The sequence below is a fragment of the Panthera leo genome, chromosome E1, assembly GCF_018350215.1.
Source record: "Panthera leo isolate Ple1 chromosome E1, P.leo_Ple1_pat1.1, whole genome shotgun sequence".
In the NCBI taxonomy this organism is placed as follows: Eukaryota; Metazoa; Chordata; class Mammalia; order Carnivora; family Felidae; genus Panthera; species Panthera leo.
In genome coordinates, this window is record NC_056692.1 from 48,707,506 (window position 1) to 48,733,667 (window position 26,162).

At 39.4% G+C, this 26,162-nt stretch overlaps 1 protein-coding gene across 3 annotated transcripts in view; it reads left to right on the plus strand.

The window, feature by feature from the left end:
* The window catches only part of CEP112 (centrosomal protein 112), a 412,041-nt gene that overhangs the window by 218,922 nt on the left and 166,957 nt on the right, over window positions 1–26,162 (plus strand). The window lies entirely within an intron of this gene.

A 26,162-nucleotide genomic window follows, 5' to 3' on the forward strand; every position in this document is an offset into this window, starting at 1 on the left:
GCTGAACTATGTCTGTCTTCCCACTGAGTCCCTGTTCTCCTGCTTCCCCTACTTCTCCATCTTAGCTTGTCTTTTCTCCACCAGCTGCTCTACCTCTTCACTAAATATTCGAGTCTGGGTCCTTCTCTTTTTCCTCTTCATTCTTCTGTAAAGTGATCATCTGCATTTTAGTGGCCTCAAATAAGTCTGTGCTAATAACCTCAAAGTTCTTATCTCTCATCAGAGAGCTGGACTCAAATATCCAGCCGCCTCTTGGCCTCTCAGACACCTCGAATTTCACACATCCGGGACCGAAACCTCCACACCCACCTTCTCTGTGTCTTGTGTCTATAAATGGCATCACTGTACAGTCAGTGCTCAAGACAGAACTTAGAGGCCATTCTGAAAAGGCTTCCCTTTCTCTTAATTCACCAGTCAATGCTATAGATTCAGCCCCCAAATAGATGTCTAATCCCATTCACTTCCTTCTCTCCCGCCCACTCCTTTAGTGCAGCTCACCGCTGCCTTTTACCCAGACCTCAACAGGAGTCTTCTGAGAGCCTGACTTTCTCTCTCGTTCTCCTCGACAGCCATAGTGATCAAAATGTTTATTGAAGGATTTTAAGCAAGGGAATTTAAAATCCCTCTTGGGGCGCCTGGGTAGCTCAGCCGGTTGAGCATCTGCCTTCAGCTCAGGTCATGATCTCACAGCTCATGGGTTCGAGCCCTGTGTCGGGCCCTGTGCTGACAGTTCGGAGCCTGGAGCCTGCTTCGGATTCTGTGTCTCCCTCTCTCCCTCTGCCCCTCCTCTGCTTGCATTCTCTGGGTCTCTCTCAAAAATAAATAAACATTAAAAAAAAAAAAAATAAAATAAATAAATAAATAAATAAATAAAATCCTTCAAGAGCCTGTACTTTGAATAAAACCCAAACCTCTTAGCATGGCCTACAATACCTTGCACGTTCTGGTCCTAGCGTTACCTTCCCAACCTCTTCTCCATCAGCTCCTCCCTTGCTGCCCATACGTGAGTTCCAGGGGCCTCTTTTTAGTTACTCAGATATACCACACTCTTTGTTGCCTTCACGCTTTGGCTCATCATGTTCGTTGGAACTGGAAGGCATTTGCTCTAGCGCTTCGTAGGATCGGCTCCTTCTCATTCTGTAAGTCTTCGCCCGATTGTTAACTCCTCGAATAGGACTTCTCAAGCGACTCTCTCCAAGAAGGCCTCGCCCTGCTACCCTCTATCAGAGCACCTCATTTGTGAACTTCAGAGCACTTTTCTATTTATTTTACATACTTATTAATTTTTGCCTACTCCATCAAAGAGACCCAAAAGAGGGACCCTGTCCCTTTTCCTCACTTCGGTATACCTGTACCTAAAAGATTCCTGGTACATACTGTGGCCTCAGGAAACATTGTTGACCATCTGTACTGATAAGAGCAGGGTCACTGATCAGCAGCAGCCAGAGGACAGCTGAGCTCTTCTCTGAGGAGCTAGTGGTTGGATTAGGTCTCAGAGGAAGAGGCTGATGGTTGCCATGCCGTCACAGAGGCCACCAGTCCATGTTAGCTCTTCGTTTCTTGTTTGGTTTTGCTTGAGTTTTGTTTCTTTTTCGTCTGTTTGTTCTGGTTGTTCGGATGGCATTTGGACGGCAGTGTACTTAAGTGTTCCTGTCCCTTGAGTTCCCATGGAACTTCTAAAAGGCAGCAACCAAAAACTATGAAAATAAAAATTGAAAGAAATATATAGGAAAACCTTGGTTTGCGAGCATAATTGATCCCAGAAACATGCTTGTAATCCAAAGCACTCGTATAGCAAAGCGAATTTCCTCATAAGAAATCATGGAAACTCAGATGACTTGTGCCACAACCCAAAAATATTAATGTAAAGATGATTACAATACTGTAATATAATACAAAATAGTAAAAAATACAAAATATGAAGAAAAATAAACAAATTGACCTGCACTTACCTTTCAAAACCTTCGTGGCTGGTGTGAGGGAGACCGGAGAGAGGAGGGTTACTGTGTAGGACGGCTTTCACTATCATTCGTGGAATCACTGCTGTTGGTCCAATGGAATCTTTTTTCTTTTCATGCAGTTTTAACAAGGAGCCTATCCAATAACCTAGAATGAAGCGAAGCATTCCTAAACTTCCTCTTGTGTAGAAAAGCAAAGGGATGCCCGTAGGTGCTTTCAAGTGACAAAAAACACAGTAGTGCCAGTTGTGGGCACCTTCCAGTGTTCTGAAAAAATCTTTGATTTCTGTCAAACACTGCAGCCTGAGACCAAGCGTCGGAACATGAGAGATGATTACCCATAATCCCGCAGAGCGAGAGAGAGGAACCATTGGCTCGGTAGAGATCATGTGAGGTTCAGCGTCACATACAACTCGTACTACGAGACATCACTCGTGTATCAAGTTAAAATTTATTGGAAATGTTTGCTTATCTTGCGGAACACTCGCAGAACAAGTTACTCACAATCCAAGGTTTTACTACATAATTAGCCCACAGTTACTGTTTGTCATTATTAATTACATGTTTGGGTCTCCAGAGGAGAGACTATAGCTTCTCTGTCTTTGCCTCTCTAAGAACCTCTCTACTAGAGGGCCTGGCCCAAGTTCTGATGCTTCCTCAGTGAATGAATGAACGCAGATCAACAAATTTAACCGTTTGGCAGGGATTGGTGTAGGTCTGGGCTTTGCTTGTTCCCATAGCATATTTTTTAACCTTCCGACTTCTGAAATATGCGGAGGTTGTCTGTTGTATCTCTAATAATCACTTCAGGGAGCTGGTTACTATTTTGGTAATATGATTAAAATTATAAAATAAGCATCCAACATGTGCTGACAGCCTCCTTAGTCTCAGGCACATCGATAGCTGCTGAGGATGCAGAAATGTATAGACACAATCGCAGGGAGTAAAAGACAGAGAAACATAGTTGCGAAATCATGTGCCGAGCCCGGTGCTGGAGATGGAACGAAGCATTGTGAACCATGAAGGAGACCGAAGCCACTCCGGGAGGTGGCTCCACCTTTGAACAGTCCGTGCTCCTTGGACTCTGCCCTTGTGGCGTTTTCTTTCCATCGAAAAGAGTGTGCTTTTCCTCCTCTATTATTTCTCTCAGCTTTTTTCCCCAGTAAATACAAAATTACATTATCTCCATGTCGCTTCTTCCTGCAGAGGCTGCCGTGTCCGTAAGAAGCAGGAGCACAACCAGCAAAAGTCCTTGTCTAGTTCCTTGCAGAAAGCCATCATGATCTCCCAAGGGGTGAATGGCACTACCTAGTGTGTGGTGTTAGAACAATATTCCTGCACAACTTAATGTCCCTGTCTACCCTTCACACGAAAATCTTCACAAGGGGGTTGGGGATAGAGAGCGTCTTTAATTTTGTTGTCTTCTCTTAGCGGTCATTGAGATCGGTATGGTTTTATCGTAGAGATTTTCTAGGTGCTTCTCTGGTACATGAGATGAATTCAGCGTGTGTAGAAATCCTCCTTAAATGCCATGGAAGTGTTGCCACTGCGAGGACAAATGTGGTGACTGTGTGAACCATGGAGCCGTCCCTCATTCTTTTCATCCGCGTCCAATGGGTATGATGCTATAATTAAGGATAGTCAGTTGGCAAAGGGAACACAGTGTGAGATCATCTTCAGGAACTTCTTTAGCTCTTTTCCAGGCAATAAATTAACTTTTGAGGGATAAAATAATAAGACAGTTGTTTGAAGCTATGTCTGCTGGCCAAGGGGAAAAACACACACACGCACATGTGCACACACACACACACACACACACACACGCAGCCTTTTTCCAGCTTCGCCTCTGAAGTTAATGTATAAAGTTGGCTGTGTCCATTCTTATAAAAATGACACAAAGGGAAAAAATATGTCAGTTACAATAAAGCAGCATCGCCATATGTGACAGAGGGCCTTCGACTTGCTATTCCTCGTTTTCGTACTCATCGTAATTATAAACTTTCTCATCTGAGACAGAGAGTGTGGGATCAATGAACATTGTTCCTTTACTAGGCAGGCTCTGAGGTGGGACAACTGGGAGATGTTAGCACTTGACTAAGAAAAGTTAAGACAACTGGTACTGAGCACTGGCCACATGCCTCATACTGTGGTCAGAGGTACGAGACAGTCTTGTCCTTGGCAATTTTTCACTCCTCAAAACCACAGGGTGGTTAATTGCCTTTATCAAGCTTGCTCTAATTCGAAATCAAAGACCTCAGAAAGCCTTTGTGACTGTTATTTCCTCGAATTTGTCTTCATTTTTTCTTTTGCTCAATGTTTTTTGCAGATTTCCTTCCCTTTCCCTTTACGCTCAAGACTCATGTTTTGAAGGCCTAAAAGATCTTTTTGTACTTTTGCTATTTATTTTTCAGAGCATCTTGTTTTCATTTGATAGATGTAATAAATTTTCCTCTCCCCGCGTTTATGAATTAGAATGTTTTTTAGTTCCATTCCCTGAATTATCTCTTTCTTTCCTTCAGGGCTGGTTTTTCTATTTATCTTTCTGCTTGTCTTTCATATTAATTTCTCTCACTTTTCTTACATGTAAGCTTGGTGATTCTGGCTTTCTGTTGATATTTAGAAAAGATGAATGTGTGTTAGTTTCCTATTGCTGTTGTAACAGGTTACCACAAACTTTGTGGCTTAAAAACAACAAGAAATTTATTATCTTATGGCTCTGAAGATGAGAAGTCTGAAGTTAGTTTGACAAAATTAAAATCAACTTGTTGGCAAGGATGGATCTTCCTGGAGTTTCCAGGGAAGAATATGCTTCCTTGTCTTCTCCAGCTTCTAGAGGCCACCTCCATTCCTGGTTTGTGGCCCCCATGGCCTCTCCTCTTGTTGTTTCCATTGTGACAATGGCCTTCTTCCCTCTTAAAACGACCTTTGTGACTACATCAGGCCATGTGCATACTCCAGGATAGCCTCCATCCCAGCATCCTTAATCACATCTGTGGCATATCGTTACCATGTCAGGTAACATAGTGACAGCTGCTGAGGGTTAGGATGTGCACATCTTTGGGTAAAGGAGAGCAGACTTGTGTAAATGGAATTTTTTTCCCCACTCCCCGCCCTAGTGCGTCTCTCCCTGAGTAGGAAAATCAGAGCGAGTTCTGGGACAGGATGTGACATTTGGACCGAAAGATGTGTTAGAATCCAGGCTCTTTAAATGCTAGAATGAAGAGGGCTACGTTCCAGGGTTGCTGAATCCACACTTGAAGCCATAGGTTTCCCTGGATAGTTCCTTCTGTGTCTTAGGGAAGAGCCTCCTGATTTTCACCTGGATTGCCTGCTGTCTGCAGGTTGGCGTGGGGCCCACTTCCTTTGTACATAGACCTTGAGGAGCTTGTTTGTTTTTTTTTTTTTATTTTTTTGTTAACGTTTATTTATTTTTGAGACAGAGACAGACAGAGCATGAACGGGGGAGGGGCAGAGAGAGGGAGACACAGAATCTGAAGCAGGCTCTAGGCTCTGAGCTGTCAGCACAGAGCCCGACGTGGGGCTTGAACTCAGGAACCGTGAGATTGTGATCTGAGCTGAAGTGAGACGCTGAACCTACTGAGCCACCCAGGCTCCCCAGAATTCTTTTTTTTTTTAAATATTTGTTTATTTGAGAGAGAGAGAGAGAGCGAGAGAGCGCACATGCAAGCAGGGGAGAGGCAGAGAGAGAGAGAATCCCAAGCAGGCTCTGCACTGTTAGCCCCTCGATCTCACAGACTGTGAGATCATGACCTCAGCCAAAATCAGGAGTTGGACACTTACCCGACTGAGCCACCCAAGTGCCCCAAAAGCAGAATTCTTGATGCATCACAATATTCACTTAAAGATGTAAAAATATTTGTGCATATAATGACTAAAATACTGCATTCAAGGAATGAGTATCAGCTGAAACTCTTTGCTAGTTTACATTGCCTATCATATCAAACAATTTGATGCACATTAATTTTTAAACTAATGGCCATTAAAAGGGGTTGGAATGAAAGATAACTAGACATATTAATAGAAATCCAGCCTGCCACTTCCTTTGCCATTTTACATTGTAAAGTAATATAATTACCAAGCCCATTATTAGGAGCTTAATTGTGCATGATGTTGTGGAGGTTCGGGTTATTTTCAACACAGAGCCTGATGCACGAATTAGTGTGCAGGTAGTTTATTGCTGGAGGGGATTCCCGGAATCCGAAGGGAGGGAAAGAGGAGAATGAAACAAGGAAGCGAAAACCCAATGAAGGGCGCCTAACTGATTGAGTTAACTGCTGAGAGCAGGGTGACTCCTTCCACTGAGGACCCTGGATAATCTTCTAGAACACACCATGGAATTATCCCACCAAAGAATGAGAATCTGGAGCATTTATCCACAGAATTCCAGCTCCTTTCAGTTGAGGGTACTCCTAGGGGGCATCTTCTCCTGCATTTTCTGGCCACACTTGCACTTCCTGGCCATGCGTACCCTTCTGCCTGCTCCTGCACGCCTTCGCTGTCCTTGGAGAAAGCGCAAGGTGACAAAATTGAGTCACGCCATAATAGCCCATTGGAGGTGGAATGGCGTATGAGTTCCTGCCTCAACTGGGCTGCCATCAGACAGGTCAAAGAGATGTGGCCAAAGACCCTGGAAGCATCTAGAATGAAGGGAAAGAGTGAAAGTGGAATAGAAATATAGATGCATCTTTCTTTTTTTTTTTTTAATGTTTTTATTTTTGAGACAGAGAGAGATCGAGCATGAGCAGGGGAGGGGCAGAGAGAGAGGGAGACACAGACTCTGAAACGGGCTCCAGGCTCTGAGCTGTCAGCACAGAGCTGGACGCGGGGCTCGAACTCACAGACCATGAGATCATGACCTGAGCTGAAGTCGGATGCTTAACCAACTGAGCCACCCAGGCGCCCCTAGATGCATCTTTCTGTACACAGTAGTCTTCCCTCCATAACTGCACTAAAAGTTCTTTCAGAGATTTGAATCATGTTTATTTGCCCATAGAAGCTCCAGATAGTGGGACCCATGAGTTCATTTCCTGTCCTTCACAAGGCCTCCATAGAATGATAATAATGGAATAACAAAGGCATAAAACTACCATAGCGATGAAAAACGAGAGAGGCCATCAGCAGACAAGAGACTTAGACACATTTCTGGAAGCAGCCGAGATGCCCGGCAATCCTGCTCCACATGAAGATTACAGCCTAGGAGAGAACCGGTCTTCCTCACCGAAGCCAAGAGAGACCCAGGACTTGGAGATGGCAGGAACGAAGGGTAGCAGAAGACAGATGTGAGGGTGAAAATAGGATTCATTTAAAGTCGGCGTGTGGCATAGGCCTTTTCTCTCTCCCACGAGCCCGGAATGGGGAGCCCATCAGGCATTTATTCTCAGGCTGTGAGAAATGAATGATCTATCTGGGAAGAGTACGGGGAAGCTGGTGTGGAAAATGACGCCTGGGAGCAAAGCCGCCTGCTTCCCAGGATGTAGAGGGATCTGCATCCTAACTGCTTCCTCTCCGCCTTCAACTGTAGTGACCCCTTACACACGCAGACCTTCCAGTCTGCATTTTATCTCTTTGATCTCGACTATGAGCAGAAAGCCCTGGATCATCGGACATTTGAGGCATGCCCCAGAGGCACAAGAGAGAAGAACGAAACAGATGACTCCAGAGAAAACAAGGAACATCAGGGAGAAAAAAAGTAAACTTAAGGAAAGCAAAACCAGAATAGCAGCTATGGTATTATATTCACAAAAGAAGAACAGACTGCTATGAACAGATCACAAACCAGGGCATAAGAAAGGGCTTTGAAGACGAAAACTTGTTTTCAACGTTTGCCAAAACTGACGTCGGGGAAACCTCCCACAAGAGAGAACAAAAAGCAGAGACAAAACTATGAGTGTGAAACTGCAGCTTTCAAAGGTGAAGCACAGATGATTAAGCCGGGGTGCTTGATATTTAGCTGATGTTCCAGAAACAGAAAATAGGATGGAAGACCTGTTATCAGTGTAAGAAGAGTAGTGAAGTTCACAAGGCTGAAGGGTGTGTGTCCTCAGATTGAAAAGGCGAGTAAGTCTACCACGGCTTTGTTAAATCTCAGGATAGCAGGAAAAAAAGAGATCCTAAAACCTTGCAGAGAAAAACGGGGCCCCCTGACCAGGAAGAAGATAGATAGATGCACACCACATTTTCAATAATGGTAAGAGACAAAAATGCTTTCATCAGAACTACAAAAGAAACATTTTTTCAAACCAGGTTTCTATACCTAAGTCAAAGTTCAGTCAGTCATGAGGTTGGAGAAAGACATGGCAGACATGGAAGGATCTGGAAAGTTCATCTGCATTTCTTTGGTAGTTGCTTGTAGACGTTCCTCCGTAAATTAGAGGAGTAAATATAAAAGAACCACAAATTCAGGGATTCAAGCACCAACAGATCCAAATAGGAGAGGAGGGAAGAGAAGTTGCAAAGACGATCTGCACAATGAGTCTAGAAAACATGGGGTCCAGATCGGAACAGATGTGGGGTGAAGGGAGGAAGAATCTAGATACTATTCCTGAGAATTCTTAATAATGTTAGGAGGCCATAATAGCAGAAACTTCAAGGGTGATAAGAGCTAATTGGAAGCCTCAGGGTGGGGGTGTGTGGGAAGCAAAATGTAGTTACATAATATATTACCTGGTTGTGTTTTGAGTAATAACTAGATGCTATGTTTAAATTTTACCTTTTGAAATCAATTTATGTACAACTGGACAGGAAGTTTATTCATAGTTCCAGATATAACATGAAGGTTACCAATCTTAACAGAAGTACACGTAATAGGAATATAAACTCAGACAATCAAGATTGTGAGAATGGTTAGGACAGGTGAGGTTAGGCAGTTCTGATATACTCATTGAATTAAGTTAAGAATGAAGAGACCATCCATAATTGCTGGTAAAGTTGAATTATTTTATTTAAAGCAGGACTTTTAACTTTGAGGGGAACCTCCATGCTGTGTTTCCATAGTGGCTGTACCAATTTACATTCCCACCAAGAGTGTGCAAGGGTTTTCTTTTCTCTACATCAGCAAAGTAAAGGGAGAACTACCATGTGATCTAGCAATTCCACCTCGGAAGGAAATTAAATCACTATCCTGAGATGTCCGCGCCCCCATATTCATGGCAGCATTATTTACGCTAGCCAGGACATCGAAACAACCTAAGAGTCTATCGATGAATGAATGGGTAAAGAAAATGTGCTATACCTACGCAATGGGATACTATTCAGCCATAAAAAAGAAGGAAATCCTGCCATTTATGATAATATGGATGGACCTTGAGGGCATCATGCTAAGTGAAATAAGTCAGACAGAGATAGACAAATACCATATGATCTCATTTACATGTGATGTCTTAATAAACCCAAACTCATAGAAGCAAAGAACAGGTGGCGGTTGCCAGAGGCAGGGGAAGGGGATGTATGAGTAGAGAAACTGGGTGAAGATGGTCAAACAGCACATATTTCCAGTTATAATTAAGTTCCGAGGATGTAGTGTGGTGGCTATAGTTAGCGGTATTTTCCTGTATATTTGAAAGTTTCTAAGAGAATAAATCTTAAAAATTCTCATCACAAGAAAAAATACTGTACTCACATGAGGTGACAGATGTTAACTAAATTTATCACGGTGATCATTTCATAGTATATACCTGTGTCAAACCAGTATGGTGTACACCTTCAACTTATCCAGTATTATAAGTCAATTATCAATAAAACCGGAAAGATGTTAGAAAGGTAATCAAAAAAGGAACTAAAACTGGTGAAGTCACTATATTTCAAAGATGGAGAAGGAGGGCCAGTAATGGTGTAAGGAAGCTGAATCTTCATCTTTCATAGCAGGAAACAAATAGGTAGTGAGTAAGTTCGCAATTAATGGAATATGGCCGGGTTTTTCTTTTTCCATTTTCATCTCTACTCTTTGTTTCCTGGGGTGTCGCTCAGACTTAGGTTCCTGATCAGTTTGGGCAAATTCTTCACTTGTTAACTCATGATGCACTTTTTCAGGGAAATCGGGAGCTATTCAGAAGACATTTCCAATTTGCATCTGATATTTTGGAATGCAGCTATCTGGCATCCTGCACAACATCTTATGGTACCATCTATTACTATGTGCCTCTAAGAGTGGTCAGTTAAGGTCATTGGTGCAGCAGAGGTATTTACATTTTAGGGTTAGGAAGGCAAGGATAAGTAAGTATCGATTGGAGCGATTATTGGGATGAATAACTCAAGACGGTACAGGGGAAACCTTAGCGATACCCACAGTGGTGGTCGTCGATGCAGTAAGACAAGTGACATGTTTTCTGTTGCGAGGTGAAGAACACAACTCAGGTGTAGTTTCATCGGTATAGAGAGTACGTGAGTCAGCCCCCCTGGTGTGGTACTCAGTGTCGTAGCAAATAGAAGATAGGAAATCTAAGTAGATGGAGGACATAGAAGAATGCTCTGAGAAACAGAAACTTCATGAAATCTTGGTGGAAATAAATAGAAGACTGATTGAGGCAAGACTTTCTTAATAAATCTTGAACATCTTGTTGAAATGTAATTTCATGATGCAATAAAATTTGAGGTGAGAAACAAAATATCAGGCTTTAATAAAATGATACTATTTCAGTTAGGTAATTCACCAGTATATGGGGAATCCCTCCATGTGGAAGAATCTTGTGCTTTTATCCACTGTTATTTTAGATTTCTTTAGAATTGACACGTTAGTTAAATCTTTTTTATTTCTCCAGCTGGCAACTGTTTTTAAAATAAGATTAATAATGGTTATTAAAGATTTTAATTAAAATTTGTTTAAAGTGCCCCAGTCACTTGAGTCTAAACCTCTGTACAAATTTCTCTGGGCTCTAAGGCAAGGAGATTTAATTAGCTAAAACTGTGCTAATAGCACAGATGAGGAAAATCGAGGTCCTGGGAGCCGATCCTGATTGTTACTTGCAAGATTTTCAAATTTAAATAGATACCTCAATACAACCTTTTAGAGTACCCGTTTTATCATTTTTAACGGAAATGATAAAACCTTCATATTTATTACAAGGATTTCAGATAAATTTATGAAGCTGCTTATAAAATTTTGCAGCATGTAACATACACATACACAATAATTTTCTAAAATGTAGAATTGAAACAGAGGCTTATTTAAGTGATGTGGTTTGTATTATGCATAGCATTTTAATTAATGGCATCTACTTTATGATATACATTCATATAATCATGCAGAATTGGGAAAAATTCTTTCTTTATGACTTACGAAATTGGTGTATGGTATTATACCCACATTCAAGACATCTCACAATAAAATCAAAGAATCCTTTATATAATTTTCTGCTAATAAAAGTAATGTGTACTTTCTGATTTCTTTGATTACATTCTGAGTTCTAAATTTCTCCCTCCTTATTGGCTACTGCACAGAATAAAATTATGGTCATAAACAGAGTTCTGTATCCATAGCAACATATATTTCTGTTTCAACACTTTGCAGGTATTTATTTTCATTCTTATACTTTCTTAGGGCTTGCCAGTTGCTTTGGGGGATAGATGGCTCAATAAATGCCCTGAGAAAAAAATCCAGTACACTAGGACATGGCAGAGAGAGGAGACCAGAAGGCTAGGCGTTAATATGGGCCATTAAGGTACTGGGAGGCTCAGAAATTCAGGTAGGTCAGTTTTAGAATAATGAAGTCAGATCAAGAGATCATGAAAAGGACTTTGAGAGTCCAGGTAGTTAAAACAAGAGATAAAAAGGATGTAATTACATAATATCGAGAATCTAATCACAGCAAGAATCTAAACACTACCAGGAAACCAGTAGTAACTCTCATTTTGGAACACGCATAACATCAGGAATCCAAATCCCAGATCATAAAGTAAACAAGTATCAGAGGTTGAGGATAGCAGAAAGGTTGTCATCAGGCAGGTGCCCAAAGTTCATGGCCGTGAGGCTAGTTTAGAGGCAAGGTCTCTTTTGGCCAAAGCCCTCCTGGGTGTGCCCTTCCTTAGCAGGGAACGATCCAGTGAGTGGATAGGCATGTACCACCTTGTGCTTGAGGTTAAATGGGAGAGAGAGTGAAGGGAGTTTCTGAACCTTTTAGGTTAATAAAAAGAAAAACAGTCTCGTAAATCGTCTGTCTCGTACATGTCAAGTGACGTGGCTCAGTACACTGAATACAGCAGGCAACTAGCAGGTTACCAGTATCTTAACAGGCATTGGAAACTTGGTGAATAACTGATTAGTGGTGGTATTACTACATAGGTAGTAAATATGGCCAGAGCTTTTAAGCACAGAATGATTTTCGAAGAGCTCTGTGTTAAATTCTGTAAGCCATTTTTGTTAACAAACCCGTCAATCTTAAAATACATTTGATGTCTGTTAGCGCTTAGGGAATAAAATCAAGTTACGTATTTACCAAAAGTGTTAGGCTGATTGAAACACTTCATATTTCTTTTGTTCATCTCTAAATTTACTTACAACATTTTTCTGTTTTTTTTTAAATTAAAATTTTTTTTCTTTCTTATTTATTTTGAGAGAGAGAAGGAGAGAGAGAGAGAGAGAGAGAGACAGTGCAAGCAGGGGTGGGACAGAGAGAGAGAGAGGAAGAGAGAGAGAATCCCAAGCAGGCTCAGGGTTGCCAGGCAAGAGCCCGATGTGGGGCTTGATCTCACAAATCGTGAGACCAATGACCTGAGCTGAAAGCAAGAGTTGGACACTCAACTGACTGAGCCACCCAGGTGCCCCTGCATTTTTCTAAGACTTTTGCAGATCAGTTGGTATCCATGATCTTGATCTGGGTAGCTTTTTTTTTATTTATTTCATTTTATTTATTTATTTTTATTTACTTATTTTTTTTAACGTTTATTTATTTTTGAGACACAGAGAGACAGAGCATGAACGGGGGAGGGTCAGAGAGAGAGGGAGACACAGAATCTGAAACACGCTCCAGGCTCTGAGCAGTCAGCACAGAGCCTGACGCGGGGCTTGAACTCACGGACCGCGAGATCATGACCTGAGCCGAAGTCGGACGCTTAACCGACTGAGCCACCCAGGCGCCCCCTATTTATTTCATTATAAAAATGTATTAAGAGCAGAGTGCCTATAGCTAAGTGTATGAATATCTAAGATGCGTAACTTAGACTACATAAGTGTCTAGTTTTACCAGGTGCAAGAATATAATGTTGAGAAGAGTTTAACATGACATCTAGCAAGATAAACTCATAAAAATGATAGTCTAAATCCTTCTATAAATTAATTTGAAACCTTCATTTTTATGTTATATCATTGTTATGAATCATGTTTCTAATGTCTGCATGCCAGTTATTATAGAACTATTTTTTATTATTTTTAAGCCTACCCGGGCAGAACAGGCACACTAGTGTAGTTCCCCTTAATTTATTTTCTTTGCTTTTGGTGTCAAATCCAAAAACTCATTGCCAACATCAATGTCTAGGAGCTTACATTTTTTTTTCTAGGAGTTCTATGGTTTCAGGTCTTACACTGAAGTCTGTAGTCCAATTTGAGATGTGTTTTGTTTTTTTTGTTTTTTGGGTTTTTTTTTTTTTTGTATATGATATAGGAGAGTTGTCCAGTTTTATTGATTGATTGATTGCATGTGGCTATCCAGTTTTTCCAACAGCATTTATTGAAGGGACTATCCTTACCTCATTGTATATTTTGACTCCTGTGTCATAAATTAAATGACCATATTTGTATGGGTCTATTTCTGTATTTTCTATTCCGTTCTATTGATCAATGTGTCTACTTTTGTGCGAGCATCATACTGTTTTTATTACTACAGCTTTGGGGATTTATTTTTCTTCCAAGATTTTATTTAAATTCAAGTTATTTAACAGATAGTCTAGAATTGATTTCAGGAGTACAATTCAGTGATTCAGCACTTACATGTAATACCCAGTGCTTATCCCAACAAGTGCCCTCCTTAATGTCACCCGTTTAGCTTATCCTCCTGCCCAACGTCTCTCCAGCAACCCTCAGTTTGTTCTCTATAGATGAGTCTCTTATGGTTTGCCTCCCTCTCTGTTTTTATCTTATCTTATTTTTCCTTCCCTTCCCCTATGTTCATCTGTTTTGCTTCTTAAATTCCATATATTAGTGAAATCATATGGAATTTGTCTTTCTCTGACTGGCTTATTTCACTTAGCGTAATACACTCTCGTTCCATCCACCTCATTGCAAATGACAAGACTCCATTCTTTTTGATGGCTGAGTAATTAGAACTATTGATGCCTTTTGAATATACACTTGAATATATTTAAGAACAACCTTTCTATCATCTTACAGAGCCTCAGCTAAAAAAATGTTAATAAAATTTAAAGTTATTTTATTTATTTGTTTTAGAGAGAGAGAGCGGGAGAAAGCCTGTGCGCACGGGGGAGAGGGAGAGAGAGAATCTCAGGCAGACGCCGTGCCCAGCGCAGAGCCCAACAAGGGGCTCAATCTCACGACTGTGAGATCATGACCTGGGCCAAAGTCAAGAGTGGGACACTTAACCGACTGAGCTACTTAGACACCCTAGGTAATTTTAAAGTGAAATGGCTAATTTATTAAAAATTAGCAATTATATATTTTATATTTATAAGCAGAGGCAAATAATATCACCATGGATTTAGTTAGTGCATTTTTTGTAGTTATTTGCATTGGCTTTGCCTGCAGTATATCTTTTTACATTAGGTAAATTCATTGTATGAATAGAGAGGTAAAAGCAGCAATAACAGGTCATATGCAAAGTACAAATTATTATAGTACATTGCTCTCTCATGGGGTCGCTGTGTTGATGTCACAATCATCCAGGATGCTTTCCTGGGTTAAAAGTGAGGTAACCTCCCTCTGTCTTCTTTCATGATAAGGTAAACATAATGCAAGTATTCTGACACTAAGATACCTTGGGGAGGCTCACCTGGGCAGTAAAACTGTCCTATAAGGTCAAGTCGACTGGGGAGGATACTATGCTACTGTGCTGGAGAGATTTACCACCAAAGCCTCCATGGCTTGAGAGTGGATTTCTTGGATATTTATCTTGAGCTTTCAGAATCCCTAGACCTAGATCTATCAAGAATTTTATACAGTTAGTGAAAGGAATGTTAAACTAGATATCCTCACTTATAATCTGATGGTCGAGCGAAAAATGGCTGAAATGACAATATCATGTTTCAGATTATTGACTTAATTGTATGTTTTTATTACACACCTAAGTTACAAATGTGATTCTGGTGTTTACATGCTACTGATTTAAAACGTATCATGTGATCCTTCTGTATTAGTTTCTGCATATATTTAAAGAATTAGTTACATCAAGGGCGCACAATGTGTAAGAAAGTACACCCAATGGGGAGGAAATGCTGCTAACAGTAATCATGATAAGGGGAGGGGAGGGCGCTGTGTCCATTCTGACAGAGGAAGTCACTGAGTCAGCTTCCACTTTCCTAAGGGGCAGGACTCCTTTCTCTTTCATCAGCTCTTTGTTATCAGGTTAACTGTTTGTGCTTTTAAGTGTTCAAGATTTTCTTATGTTTCACTGAGTAGCCCAAACTTGTGAACACTTTGCTTTTGAAAAGTCATACGGTTGTTGTTAACATAGTAATCAGTGTTTCTGAATGGCACTAGTGTAATGTAATGTGTGGGTTCTTGTGACCTTACGTGTAATGTGTAATGTGTGGGTTCTTGTGACCTTACGTGTGTACAGGATGTTTGGATAGAGCAGCTGAACTTGCGGAATACCTAGGTCAAAGCTTTATTTTCCTGGGACGGGAAAGTATAGTAAGAGGAGAGAGTATTGAAATCTGCTTTCCAATTACTTGAATGTCATTCTTTATAGGAGAAGGTTTCTGGTGAAGAAGAATTCAGCCTGAATTTTATTTTTCTTCCAAGGCCCAGTAGGTTGCCTGTCACTCCTGGAAACACTCTAACAAGAAAATAGCTTTAAATGTTTCTAGATGATGCAAATAACCTCTTCCCCACATGTAGTCCTGTTCCTGAGCCCCGATGTTGCACCAAAATGTTGTGGATCCTACCTCTGTTTTGGCTTTTGCATACTTGCATTTTGCATTCTGGAGATGAGATTATTAAAAGTGCTGTTTGTGGATAGTGCCTTTTTTTAAGGGAAGTCATTCTCAAGTGGAATATTTCCACTCTTATAATTCCACTTGAGTCCTGAACGTGAACATTTATGTTTTGTGCTGCTATGAATTATTTATATGGTTTAACTTTTAAAATAAATGCCCATACACAGTCATTTTACGTCTGGTCAACATTCCACTTGCGAATTTCCAAAATGGGCCAATGTGTTAGGAACCCTCTTTTCCCCCTTTTAATTTCAACCTAAACTAAGCAATTTGCTGTGGGTTTTTTATTCACTTTCCTCAAGACCTATTTTCAAATAGATGGTTTGGGTGGTACTTTTAGAATAACACTAGAAATTTCAACATCAGTTACGAGTTTTTAGCAATACCATCATTACTCACAAAAAAACAAATACAGCCTTAATGTTTGCCAGTTCCTGTGACTCATTACATGTTCAACTTCTTTTGAAGCTTTTTTTCTGCAGATAGGCATGTAAATTACTGAAGACTTTCTTTTTAAATTTTACCCTTCTTTTCTTTTTTCTCTTCTTTTCTTTTCTTTTCTCTTTTCTTTCTTTCTTTCTTTCTTTCTTTCTTTCTTTCTTTCTTTCTCTCTCTCTCTCTCTCTCTCTTTCTTTCTTTCTTTCCTCTACCTAGAATGCTCCCTTCTTTTGCAGGTAAAAACATATTTCCTTTCTTAAGCCCTATGTAGTATACTCCCAAACTGAATATTTGTTGTGCTAAAGTTTTTTCCCAAATTAAAGTTTTTCTTGCCTTTCCTATATGCTAAGCTCTGTCCTCTCTTTCGTCACATAATTTAGTAGTGTCCGTGCGAACCACAGTACCACATTTTATTTTAATTTTGTGTATCAAATTCCTTCCAGAGCTAAGCTAGTCTCTTGGAATTTGGAGGAATCCTAGCCCATCTCATCTCTACAAGTTGTAGAGGAGATACTGTCATTGAACCACAAAGTGGAATAATGATTTTATTTTTAATTACCAGGCCTAATAACTATAGAACAGGAGTCTAAAAACACAAGTGTTCTTGGGGCGCCTGGGTGACTCAGTCAGTTAAGCATCCGACTTTGGCTCAGGTCGTGATCTCAAAGTTTATGAGTTCAAGCCCTGCGTCGGGCTCTGTGCTCACAGCTGAGAGCCTAGAGCCTGCTTCAGATTCTGTGTCTCCCTCTCTCTCTGCCCCTCCCACACTCACGCTCAGTCTCTCTCACTCTCAAAAATGAATAAATGTTAAAAAAAAAACACCCACAAATGTTCTTTAAATATACCACACATTTATATTGGATGCCCAAGAAAGTTTTGAATTATTTAAATGTACATTTGCTGGCTCTGAGTTCAAATATCTCTCAGTCATTTAAGGGATGTAAAATGTATTTTTCATTTGATAGAACAGCAGCATTATGATTCAAGGAATCTCTGTTTGCAGCTTAGATGCATCAGGTTAAAAATAGATAAAATGCTGTCCTGGGAATCTGAAGATTTGGTTTCCTACCCAACCTTTTATGTGACTTTAACCACATCCCTTAATAATCTTATTTCTACTTTTATCAACTACCTGTCTTTCCTGTGGCATATGAGAGCACATTCTAAAAGCTCTAGCCCTATAAAAATGCTATAAAAATATAAACTTTTATCTAAAAACGTTACCATACATATAAAATAATTTTATAACATTTGGCGTAATTTGAAATCATTGATTTCCAAAAAATGTTAACAGGTATATTATGTCATATGCTATAATTATACAGTAAAATAAGATTACTGTTTTCACTGTTTATATGAATTTCAGTTTTTAAATGGCAATAAATATGGTTTTTAAATGACAATAAATATAAGATATGGCTTTATGCACAATATAAATTTACTCTCTAAAATAGATACGTTAAACTTTCACAAAACACTATTTTTTACTGATCCAACAGTATTCTCCTAATATATTCTCCTAATGACTTTTTAATATATATGCTGTCCTTCCTTGAAATCTGAATACCCGCTTTCACACCAATTCTATATATTTAATAAAATCTCAGAAATGCATATTTCATTCAAAGTATTCCTTTCATTAAAAAAAATGAGGCGTTGCCTGGGTGGCTCAGTCAGTTAAGCGTCTGACTCTTGATCTTGGCTCAGATCATGATCTCACTGTGATGAGATTGAGCCCCACGTTGGGCTCCATGCTATGCATGGAGCCTGCCTAAGATTCTGTCTCTCTCTCTCTCTCTCTCTCTCTCTCTCTCTCTCTCTTTCCCTGGCCCCCCTCCCCTTGTCCCTCTCCCACTCAGGTGCACACTCACTCCCTCAAAAACAAAAAAACAAAACCCCAAAAGAAAACAAAAAACAAACCAAAATGGGACATTTTATTTGGGTGGAGTGAAAGTTCTAGCAGAATAAGAGCCTGAAGTTTTGCTTCAGAAATAACTTAGACATAAGGAGTGATCAATAACCCAACATAACAGAAAGCAAGCTGCTATCTATTTTAAAAATTTAATAGTTGGTACTAAAAATAAATAATGCAAACTCATAATGAAGGTATTATGACTAGATTATATATCATAACTAACAAAGAGTCATCCCGATTTCGGCTCAGGTCACCATCTCACAGTTTGTGGGATCGAGCCCTGCATCAGGTTCTGCCCTGACAGAGCGGAGCCTGCTTGGGATTCTCTCTCTTCCTCTCTCTCTGTCCCCCCCCCCCCCCCCCGCTGCTTGTGCTCTCTCTCTCTCTCAAAATAAATAAACTTTAAAAAATGATGAGCATCATATTCAAAAAAAGAAAAAAAAACACATTTAAAATAGGAATATAACAAAAAATAAAGCTGAGTTATTCTACAATAAACTCCTATGTATATGTTTCATAAAAGTAAATAGCAGACAGCAAGGATATTTTTTCCAAAATTACTCCTAGAATATCCATCTGGTCACCACAGATTAACCCCAATGCCTTAAACTGCATACATTTATGTTCTTTACGATGCCGGTTGGTATTTATTATAATGACCTTGAATTATTTTATGGCCTGGGAATATCTTCAAAATCTTCAAAGAAAGATTGAAGTATCATAAGTATATATGCAGCGACTTGCCCTCCCTGGCCGGGTGCGCTCAGTTCCTGCAGTTTGTGATATCGACAATGAGTTAATTGTCTCAGGTTTACCCGCCGTGCAGACCAACCGCCCTAGTGCTTGCTGTGTGAGCTACAATGAAAGGACCAAGTGAATAAAAGATGAAAACACACAATCTCCCAAGGCCGCTTAACTGCAAGATACGGAGTGCTCTGACCTTTTCTGCATGATGTTACCGGCCAAGAAATTAGATGGTCATTTCTTCAAACCTTTACCCACCCGCGAGGGTTGCATTCCTGTGGCATTTATGTGTGACTTCCTTGAAATGATGAAGCTGCACACGGTGTTTCACAGCTCTCCCCCGCACCCCGCAGAGATTAGCGGGCACATCGCGGCCCTTCCACTCCACTCTCATAACTCATGTAAGACATGCAGGTGTGTTTGAATTCTGTGCCCTCTTGCTCTTGAAGCCAGTGTGAAGCGGTTACAATGGCTAACCGAACGTTATCTGCTTCCGTGCCGTTCTACGTCCTCATTCCAACCCCTGTCACCAGCCAAAGAAGGTCTAAGGAAGGCGGGGAATGGTGTCAGGGCCCCTGTTCTCAGGGTCTTGCCCTTTCATCGTGGGGGGAAATTTCTAGTGAGGAGGAGGTTAGTAGTTTGGTCTGTTTCTCTTGAAATGCAATCCCAAACCATTTCCTCGGAGGATTCTCCCTCCTTGCTAAGCCTCATTGTGAATGAGAACACAACTCTTCAGAAATAGCCACTGAAGGTCCTTCAAACATAATTCAGTGAGGCAGTGGATGTTTAGGTGGATGGACACACAGATGGACAAACCCATGACTGACATGGCTGAGCAGGGAGCCTTGACCTACCTAAGGATCAAAAGTCTCGAAAGACACGAGACCTGTGCGAAAGCAAGAGTTCCCCGGGAGGCACTTCCCATTTTATGAACACCTCTGCCTCAGGCCATTCTGAATTGAAAACTCTTGCCTTTTTATCACTTTGTTTCTGTTTAATCCTGTCCATCCGTACTGTCTGACCCTACTGCCTGAGCCTTGGTGTTCTTACGCACCAATTGTCCTGCCTCAGGACAGCGCTGATTGGAGTTTGACTGTTGTGTTTCATTTGTTAGACACACAAATCATCTGTCATTATTTCTGGTACTTTTTTCTTGGAGAGACAAAAGCACTGTTCTTACAAGGTTAAATTCTCTTTTATGCTAAAGTTTCTATGGGACCTATTTACGATAGAAAATTCTATTGCATTTGATATTTATAAAATAATGCTAAAAAATTAAGAGGCCACAACTCGAAAGAGTGTGTTTGCTTTGAATCTGGAAGCTTAAATCCAGATATTTATTTATTAGGTTTAACATAATGAAAGAAGAGAAATTGTTTTGGTCGGTTTTATATGACTTTAAATAACACTTGGTGGCCCGTTAACCACGAATAATTAAAGTGTGTTTTAGAACTCTTACTATGTTGTTCTAAAGAAAATATATCAGTTTAAACTTCTTTACGTAATAATGAGAGGTAGACAATAATGAAGTAATGTGATGTTCCAAAACATAATTGAAATCAAGGGTCTCCTGTGAAAAACGCACAATAAAAAGAAAAATTGTCAGAGGCTTGTGCATTTCCATAATTAAGACTATATTAACAATAATTACTGTATTATACTTTAAGAAGTTACTTGTTAGAAGCATTCTCCTTGCCATCTAGGCATAGAACATCTGCATTATTAAAAAGATGTTATTGTGTCGTGTCTTATACATACAAAGAATATATGTCATAAATAATATTTAAGCACTAATGCACATAATCAGAACGAACAACAGGAACTGACCGCCTGAGTGAAGAATTAGAACGTTGCTGAATCCGCCACCTCTGTCCGGATGCTCCTTCCTCTCCCCAGTTCCTGGGGTCTGCCCCAGAGGCAACCATTGGCCGTAAATGTGTGTTGATGGTGACCCAACATTTTTTTTCAGCATAGCCTTATCACATACCTGTTCCCTAAGCAGTAGATTGTTTGCTTTTGCTTACATTTGAACTTCATAAAAATGGTTGCATATTATAGGTAATCCATGATTTGAATTTTTTCCCTCAATATTTTTAAGATTCATCCATTCTCTTGTGTGCAATTCCAATTTATTCATTTGTCTAGATACAATGTCCCGTTCCATTTGAGTCATCTCTAGCTAGGTAGTTTTTACAACTCCGCTGTGCACATCCTTGGACGTGTCCTTGGTGTACGGGTGTTAAGAGTTTTCTCTACAAAATGTTGGGACATAACTTAAGAAAATGTTCAGTTTTTCTAGGTATCGCCAATTTAATTCACAACAGGGTTTTGTCGCTTTGTACTCATATCATTAGCATGTAACAGCGCCATTGATACACATCCTTGCCAACAGTTGGTACTGTCAGACTTATTAATTTTTGCTAATATGGTGATTGTGAAATGAAGTTGCATTTTCTGATGACCAGTGAAGTTGGACACCTTTTCATGTGTCTACCATTAAAATGTTTCCGTTTATAATAAGGTTCTTTTATTCATTCATTTAAAAAAATTTTTAATGTTTATTTTTGAGAGAGAGAGACAGAACCCAAGTGCGGGAAGGGTAGAGAGAGAGGGAGACACAGAATCTGAAGCGGGCTCCAGGCTCTGAGCTGTCAGCACAGAGCCCGGTGCGGGGTTTAAACTCACGAACAGCGAGATCATGACCTGAGCCGAAGTCGGACACTCAACCGACTGAGCCACCCAGGCGCCCCTATAATAAAGTTCTTGATCATACCTTTTTCTCATTTCTCTATTGGACTGTTTATGTTCATTTATTGGTATGCCTCACAAATTCTGGATACTGTTCTTTCATCAATTATATATGTTACAAATCTCCCCTTTAAAATTTTTATTTATATTTTCATTATCTTTATGGTGTCTTTTGATGAATGAATGTTCCTAATTATATTAGAGTCTAACTTATCAATCTTTTCAAGTTAGTGCCTTGTGAGTCGTGTTTAAGGAAGTTTCTTATCTTCAAGTAAAAAAGCCCTCCCCTGTATTTTTAAAAATGTCATCTTTCACTTTTGGTCCCTGATCACTATGCACTGATTTTTAAAATATTAGCCTTATTGAGATATAATTTCCACATCGTACAATTAACCCTTCTAAAGTATACAGTCGCATGGGTTTTGGTATGGTTCACAGAGTTGTGCAACCATCACCCCCCAAATTCTGGAACATTTTGTCACCTCCTCCCCCCAAACAGATGCTTACTAACAGTCTATCACCCTCCATTTTCCCCACAACAGCCCTGGGCAACCACTAGTCTAAATCCTGTGCCTCTACATCTGCTTGTGCTATTTCTTATGAGTAGAATCATACATTATGTGGTCTTTTGTGACTAGTTTCTTTCATTGGTTGTGCTTTCAAGGTTCATTCATGTCATAGCCTATATTAGCTCTCCATTCCTTTTTATTGCTGAGTAATATTCCATTGTTTATCTATATTATATTTTATTCGTCCATTCATCAGTTGATTGACAGTTCGTCTACTTTTTGGCTGTTATGAATAATGCTGCTGTGAACACGTACACGTTTTTGTGCAGAGATATGCTTTATTTGTCTTGGGTATATACTTAGGAGTGGAGGGAATGGATTTTTGTCTATTATGTAAGGTAGGGATCCGATTTCATTCTTTCCCATATGAGTAACTTATTGTCTTAGCATGGTTTTGAAACTGGTTCACCATTGCCCTCCAAAAGTGCAATACCAGTGGGATGCGTGGGTGGCTCAGTCCATTGAGCCTCTGACTCTTGATTTCAGCTTGGGTCATGATCCCAGGGTTGTGAGATCAAGTCCTGCATTGGGGCTCTGTGCTGACAGCACGGAGCCTGCTTGGAATTATTTCTCTTCCTATCCCCACCCCTGCGCACCTTTCTCTCTCTCTCTCTCTCTCTCTCTCTCTCTCTCTCTCTCTCTCTCAGTAAAATAAATAAAAATTTTAAAAATAAAACTTTTTTTTTAAAAAGTGCAGTACCAGCTCCAACCAATGTGACCTTGTTTCTAGGTTCACTATTATGTTCTATTAGTCAAAATTTCCTATTTTTTATGATAATACTATACTGTATTAATTTCAGTCACGTTATTCTAGGCCCCGATCTGTGGCGTGTCAGGCCATTTGTTCGTTGGGACTATCATGGGATTCTGTTCATCCTGTACATTTTAGGTTCAGCTTGTCAAGTTTCTCGGAAGCTTTTGTTAAAATTTTAATTGGATTTGCATCGATGCCATCAATTTGGGGAGAACTGTCGGAAGGCTTTCCATCCCCATGATGTATCTCTGTTGTTTAGATTTTCATTAATGTCTTTTAAAAAGGCTTATAATTTTTTCTCTAGAATTTTGCACATCTTTTGGTAGACTTATTTCTGAGAATCTTCTGTTTGTTATAGCTATTCATGGTGTTTATAATTTTTGTGCTGGTGTGTAAATATTACAAATAATTTTTAAACGTGGCTCTTTAATTCAAACACCTTTCTAAACTCTATTATTCCTAATGATTTGTACATTCATTTCGCATTCTCTCTATATAGACAATCATAGCTTTCATGACTGAAGAGTTTGTTTTCCTTTTTATTTCTCTTGTCATACATTTATGAATGTAAGTCGTGGTAGACATTTTTTTCTTTTTCCTGATTTCTTTTTCTTCTTCCTGCACAATAAATAATAAATAAAATTTGCTGAGTTTTTGGTAAATATCTTTCATCTGGTTAAGAATGGTCTCTTCTGGGGTGCCTGGGTGACTCAGTTGGTTAAGCATCTGACTCTTTATTTTGGCTCAGGTCATGATCTCATGGCTCATGAGTTCGAGCCCCATGTCAGGCTCTTTACTGACAGTGCAGAACCTGCCTTGGGACCCTCTCTTTTCCTCTCTCTCTGCCCTCTCTGCTTGTTCTCTCTCTCTCTTTCAAAAATAAATAAAACTTAAAAAATAATAAAAACTTAAAAAATGGCCAAGAGTTCCTGTCATGGAGTTTTTTTAAATTTTTTTTTTGTTTATTGAGATAACCATAAGGCTTTTTTCTTTGAATACATTAATGGAAAAAAATCATATCATAGGTTATGTTTTACCATTACACCAACATTATGTCTCATCCAATATTTAAATGATGTATTATTGCTGGCTTCAATTTGCTAACAATTTTTGAGAGTGATTGACCTGAATTTTTCTTTTTTAGACATATTTTTTAATCGATGTTATGCTAGCCTCATAAATCGAGTTGCTGAGTAATCTTTTTTTGAGTCCCTGCAAGAATTAATCTAAGAGTGAATTATTTGTTTCTTAAAAATTTGGTAAATCTGACCAGTAGAACCATCTGGGCTTGATATTTCATTTCAGGAAAGATTTTTGACTACTATTTAAATTTTTCTAATGGTTGCTGGATGATTCACATTTTCCAATTTTTTAGCCAGTTTTGGTAAATTTTTATAGTTTATAAATTTTCCTTTTCATTTAAATTTGATAATTTATTGGCACTTACAGATTTTGAGAAATGTTAAACTGCCCTTGCATTCTGTACAACTTGGCAATAACATATTTTATTTGTATACATTACTGGACTTGGTTTGCTAATAATTTGTTTAGGATTTTATGTCTGTGTTCATGAGTAAGCTGACCTATAATTTTTGTTTCTCTTCATATTCTTGTCATCCTTTGTTATCAATATTATAACTTCTGAAATAGTTTGAGAGTACATTTCTCTATTCTCTGCAAGAGATTATAAAAGACTAGAATGATCTATCTTCTGGAAGATTTTTTAGAACTCACCTGTGAAATTATCTAAACTTATTGTTTTCTTTGTAGGAAGCATTTTCACTATTCTTCCAATTTATCTAATTAGACTGTTTTATTTCTTCTTTTTGGCATTTTATATTTTCCTGGGAATCTATTTCACTTCTATTCTCCAAGTATTGGCATAATCTTTCATTTTTATTTTTATTTTTTTAAAGTTCATTTATTTTGAGGGAAAGAGAGAGAGAGAGAATGAGTGAGGAACAGACAGAGAGAGGGAGAGGGAGAATCCCAAGCAGGCTCTACACCACCAGCATACAGCACTATGTGGGGCTAGAACCCACGGACCATGAGCTCATGACCTGAGCCAAAGTCAGATGCTTAACTGACTGAGCCACCCAGGTTCCCCTAATCTTTTTTTTTTTTTTTTTTTTTTTTTTTTGAGAGAGAGTGCACAAGTGGCGGAGGGGCAGAGAGGGAGAGGAAGAAAGAGAAATCCCAAGTAGGTTCTGCACTCTCAGCACAGAGCCCAATGTGGGGCACAGTCTCATGACTGTGAGATCATCACCTCAGCCAAAATCAAGAGTCAGGTGCTTTACTGACTGAGCCACCCAGGTACCCCTTGGCATATTTTTATGGTATGATCTTATTTATCTCTTTAATGTCTCATGGATTTGTGGTATGGTTTTTTTGTAATGTTAGTATTAGTTATCTCTTTTTTCTAGGTAATATTGCCATAGCTTTATTTGCAGCCCTAATATTGTTTGTTTGTGTCTTCTCTCCTGTTTCCTTCATCAGTCTTACCAGAAATTGTTCTATCTTGTAATTTCTTAAATTGGCCTTTTTTCCATTAACAATTAGCCTTTTAAAAATAAATAATATGTTATGGCTACATATTTCCTTCACCTTCATCCTTCAGGATTTCGTAAGTAATATTTTCTTTGTAAACCATTTCTAAGAATTTTTATTTAAATGTTATGAATTTATTTTTGATTAGGAAATATGTTAACATCAATCAATTAAAAATTTTTTTAATGTCTATTTATTTTAAAGGGAGAGGGACAGAGAGCATGCATGAGCAGGGGAGGAGCAGAGAGAAAGGGAGCTAGAGACTCCCAAGCAGGCTCTGAGCTCTGTGCTGACAGCAGAGAGCCTGATGTGGGGCCTGAACCCACAAACCGTGCAGTCATAACCTGAGCTGAAGTCGGACTCTTAAG